The sequence below is a fragment of the Triticum dicoccoides genome, chromosome 5B (assembly GCF_002162155.2).
Source record: "Triticum dicoccoides isolate Atlit2015 ecotype Zavitan chromosome 5B, WEW_v2.0, whole genome shotgun sequence".
Taxonomy (NCBI): domain Eukaryota; kingdom Viridiplantae; phylum Streptophyta; class Magnoliopsida; order Poales; family Poaceae; genus Triticum; species Triticum dicoccoides.
The window spans coordinates 607,417,489-607,422,856 of NC_041389.1; positions in this window are offsets into that span (position 1 = coordinate 607,417,489).

The window sequence follows — 5,368 nt, forward strand, 5'->3', positions numbered from 1 at the left end:
GCGTCTGAGCGACACCACATAAAGGGCTTTAAAAGAAATGCCACAGTCGGGCGTCTGAGCGACACCACATAAAGGGCTTTAAAAGAAATGCCACAGTCGGGCGTCTGAGTGACACCACATAAAGGGCTTTAAAAGAAATGCCACAGTCGGGCGTCTGAGCGACACCACATAAAGGGCTTTAAAAGAAACAAACATAGTGAATATCCCGGAGGTAGAACCATCCAAGAGATACTCGATAATAACAATAATAACACGGGTTAGTCAACAATAATAATTAATAATCATAATTATCACAAGTCACAGGTAGTAATTCCAGTTCTGGTTTAACAGTTTCACCTCCGAAGACCGACACTAAGACCGACACTAGACCCATCCCAGACTGTAGTCCTTAACCATGGACACGCTATTCGAATAGGTTTTTAATCTCTGCAGAGGGTGTACTCTTTACCCACGAGTAACGGATTCCTATAGTCCATCGGGACTAATTCCGTCTACGGTCCTTTTGTTGAGAACACACCTAACTTGCACACACCAGCTTAACTCACATGTGTCTGGAATCACCCATGACATCTGTCAAGCAAAACTCTAAGTGGGGAGGCTACAACCTCGACGTAACATGGGATCACAAAATTTATACCGCGCGCAAAACTGGGGAAGCTACCCCCTTCGGCTACAACCGAAACACCCATGCTCCTAGACCCGGTGGCATGACTACCGGATGCCTCCAGTATCTTCCACCATGGCCTCTCTGTACGGTGTGTGCTAGGAAAGGGGTTGACAACTTACTGAATCGTACCCTACTTATTGTAGAGACAAGTGATAGTACGAAGCAAGTATGGGGGTTACTGGCACAAGACTCGATCTACGGTCGACTCAGGAGGTTGTAATATTTCCTGCATGATTAGCATAACAATGCATATATCTCAAATAACAGCTGGACACATCACACGACATACCCCTCATGCCATACAGGTCACGACCGTCTCGACGGAGGGCTAGGGACAAGACTGTGTCTACCCAAGACAAAGGCCTTCCCGGCTTCCCTTCCGGTGTGCATGAAAGTCGTATGATAGTGATTTCCATCACAAATCATGTCAACTTCATTAGCATAAACTCATCAATATGCACCCATGAATAGGATCACATCCTCACATAAAATGACGCATGCACGTGTCGGGGTGGTGTTGTCACCGAGTCAAACAACACACACACAAAATTACACCAGGGTTCAGAATGCTTGCCTTCAGGTCTTGAGAAGGAAGGGTGCATCCAAAACATCTTAAAATCTTCAAAAATCCTATTTAAAAGAATATATATGAATTAACACACAACACAAAACAGCACTAACAGTTGTTTTGAAATTTTTTCAAATAAATCTTAAAATAAACTAGACAATATTTGAAAGAGGTAGGAAAAAGAATTAATTCATTTGGAGTTGTATTTTAAAAAGATACAGCCGGTCAAAGTTTGGTCAAAAAATCTGATATTTAAAATAAAAATAGAAAGAAAACGTTTCGTAATAGACACGTACACGTCGAAGGCGTAATCTGGAAATACGCTTCCACTTATCCAGCATGGCTGCATCTAAGCCACTGACAGTGGGCCCGCCTGGCCCATTGGTCAGGTTTGACTGGTCTCCCTCCCTCTTCTTCCTCGGACCGGGCAGAGGCGGGGATTCCGGCGATCGTTGTCGGCGAACGGCGGCTCCTCGTGGGCTCCAGATAACCGGGGTGGATCCGCAAGACCAAGACGGTCCCTCCGGTGGTCACTTTGCTCTCTGGGGTGGTCGGGGCTGCCGGCGGTGAGCTCCGCGGCGGACGGTGGTCGTCGGAGAAAGTGAGTTTGAGGCAGCAGTAGCTTTTGATCAAAATCGAGTAGGGGAACATGCTCATGGGAGGAAGGGAAGGTTCCTGGTGGAGAGAGTGGAGAGGGGGAGGCTTTGGTGGCGCTGGACTGGTTGGGTCAGGGGCGGCGGCTTGATTTGCCGGAGAGGAAGGAGACGACCCTTTCCCAACGATTGACGGCTAGGGGGGCATGAGTGGGACGGTGTGAGGCTGCCTGTGTGCATGTTTGAGCTCGGGGTCTCTTTATATAAGCGGTGGAGGTCGGTTTCGAGGCGGCCGGCAATAAGGATGACGGCGAACTGCCCTGCTGAAGCTAGGGCGACGTGGCGGCGACGAGTGCTAGTGGACACGATTGCGGATGAGTACGCACTGTTCTAGGAGGCAGGTGGCAAGTGTTGGCGGCTTGGGCGGCGCTGCCACGGCCGGGCCTGCAAGCGGCCGTCAGCTAGCCGCCACGATCGTCCTGACGGCGGTGCTATGGGGTGCCAGGTTGGTCAGGGTGGTGTGGAGATACAAGGGGACACGGCGTGCTGGCTGGGGCCGGTCACGGGCCGGATTTGGGTGCGGGGTGCGACGCGGCGTCTCGGGTGCATGGGTGCCAAACGCACGCTCTGGGCACGCCCAGAGCACGCCCGGGACTTGCTCGACGAAATGCCAGGGCATCCTAGAGGTTGCGGTTGAGGCTGGCAATTAACAGGACTAGTCTAGGCCTAGCAAGGGGACTGAAGGACATGGTGGATTGGTCTGGGGCTCAAGTTCACCATGTAAACTTGAATTCATGCCAAATCTGGTTGTGCACTCAGAGTATTTGACAAAATGCCAAAGGCACATAGGTAGTTCTTGGAGTGGCCAAATTCTCCAGAGCAGTGTCTCTATGGGTGCAAGAGAGGGTGGTGAAGTTAGTTTGCAAGAAGGAGAAACTTGCTAGTGCAAGTTTTGCAAAACTACACTTCTGGACAGGAAGTAAATGGCATTATTACAAGGGCCAAAAGTGTTCCAAAGAGAGCATGCTCCTGGACTTAGGGGTTTTGCAGGGTTGACTACAAGCATGAGAAAGCACAAAGTCACTAGAGCAAGAAATCATAGGGTTGCAGTAGAAAACACAAGTCTGGTCGAGAATGAAAAGGAGGTTGATGTACTCTAATCTTCCAAAGAACAACACTATGTTTTTGCATAAAGTTGGATGGCATGCTACTACTGACATCCCATAATTTTGGTGGAGGCTCTAGGAAATATTTAATTGGGTTGTAGTGCAAAAATGCCCACTGGACCAGAGAAGAAAAACATGTGCAACACTCAAAATAAGCAATGAAATAATTTTATTATTACACAAAAGTGATCTAGGGGCATCACATGACATCTCCAAATTTTGGTTGGAATATTAGTTAAAGTTATCAACTGGTTGAAGTAGAAAAAGAGCTCCAAAACTCAAACAAGTCATTTTAATGATTAAAGCTCAGGGTGAAATAATTTAATAGACAAATCTACTAATTTAGAAATTGTTTTAATGAGATGGCATAGAAGTCCAATTTTTTTTGGAAAGCTCCAGTTGGGAAACATGAAACTCATTAACATAAAAAGAAGAGTTTTCTTTCTGAAATCCACAGAAAGGTCGAGAGTGCAAAAATTTAAAACTCCTGGCAAGATTTTAATATCAAAAACTTGGATAAATTTTTGGGGTGTTGCATCTGCCCGTCAACAGGCACCTCGGCAGGCACGCTGGATGGGGTCACCGTGAGGGTCGCCGCGAAATGCATGTCGACTACGAGGGTCGACTCGCCGACTTTGAAAGTGCAAACCTAGTCGTGCTACAACACATAGACGTGGCCGATCCTTGGGTGGTAGAGCACAAAACCTTTATTGAGAAGACGTACAATGACCGAGGCCCACAGAGGACGGATGGAGATATACTCAAAGAGCACAACTCATGTTTCACGCATTGGTTCAAGCAGAAGCTTCTGTCGTACCCTTTACGTGAGGATTCTTTCGCGGAAGAACAACTCATATTCGCCTTGTCACAGGGCGCCGAGCACAACCTGATGACCTATGAGGCGTACGATATCAACAGCTACACATTCTACACGAGGACAAGGACATGAAGAGCGATGGTTATCAGAACTTCGGGGTAACGATGGAATCCTACACCAGCAACGACAAGGACTGATACTACGGAAGTATCGAGGAGATCTGGGAGCTGAGCTACGCTGGAGAGAAGGTCCCGATGTTCCGTGTTAGATGGGCCAAGAGCGTCCTAAAAGAAGACCGGTATTTCACCACCATGGTTATACCCGAAGCCAAATCCAAGACCGCGGGCGCAAACGTCACCGCGAAAAATGAGCCATGGGACTGGCTTCCCAAGTGGACCAATGCTTCTTGATTACCGACACGTCAAAGCCCAGTCATGTTGTCGTGAGGAGAGGCAAAAGGAAGATCATCGGAATGGATGGAGTAGCCAATGAGCAAGACTTCGACAAGTACGGCGCCCGAAGATCGAACATGATGAGGACGATGAAGTAGCAGCACACACCACAAGAAGAAGCAGGACCACCCTACCTAAAGGACGTCCGTTCCACAGAAGAACTCCATTTGCGAAAAAGAAGGGCAAGAAGATTGTGAACAGATAACTAGCTAAGATTGATTGTATTTAAATCGTAGTCTTCATTTCTCGATTGTATTTCATTGGCACTTTTTGATATCATGAATATTTTTAAATTTCGTGGGCACTTTTTGAATTCATGAGGACACTTGATCTCGATCCCCCTCCATCTCGATCTCGATTCCCCCTCCATCTCGATCTCGATCCCCCTCCATCTCGATCCCACCTGCACCCTCCCCCGCTAGCTCCACCGCCGTCGACGACCCACCGCAACCCTCCCCCGCTCCACCGCCGCCGATGAGCATATTTTTTAAATAATTATTACTGTTTTTATTAAAAATATTAATGTTATGATTTAAACAAGTTTGAACATATTTAAACACAAATAAATATCAAACAACATTTAAAATGCATATTTTTTAAAAAAAATATTACTGTTATGATTTAAACAAGTTTGAACATATCTAAACACAAATAAATATCAAACAACATTTAAAATGCATAAAACAAATATTGGGGAGCCTAGGAATCAAACCCAGGACCTCCTGGTGTGTGTGCTGCGTGCTGACCAGTCGGGCTAGTGGGCGGGTTCTGATGTAGATAGGGTTAGGTCGTATGTAACCTGATAAGTCGGGCTAGATTAAAACAAAATTCTAATGGCGCACCGAGGGGAGGTGTGCCATTAGGCTAGTCGTACTTATGGCGCACGAGGGGGTGGTGCGCCATTAGAACCCTCCCCCCGCTCCACCTACTGCCCTCGCACTGTGTCCTCCCTCCCTCCCTCGCTAGATTCCCCTCGATCGACCCCAACCGTACGCCGCCGCCGCAGCCGCAGCCTCCGTCTGCCGCAGCCGCCCACGCGCCCCCGCCGCCTCACTCTCTCCTTCCTTCCCCTCGAGCACCGCCTCCCCCCGAGCCACGCCTCCCC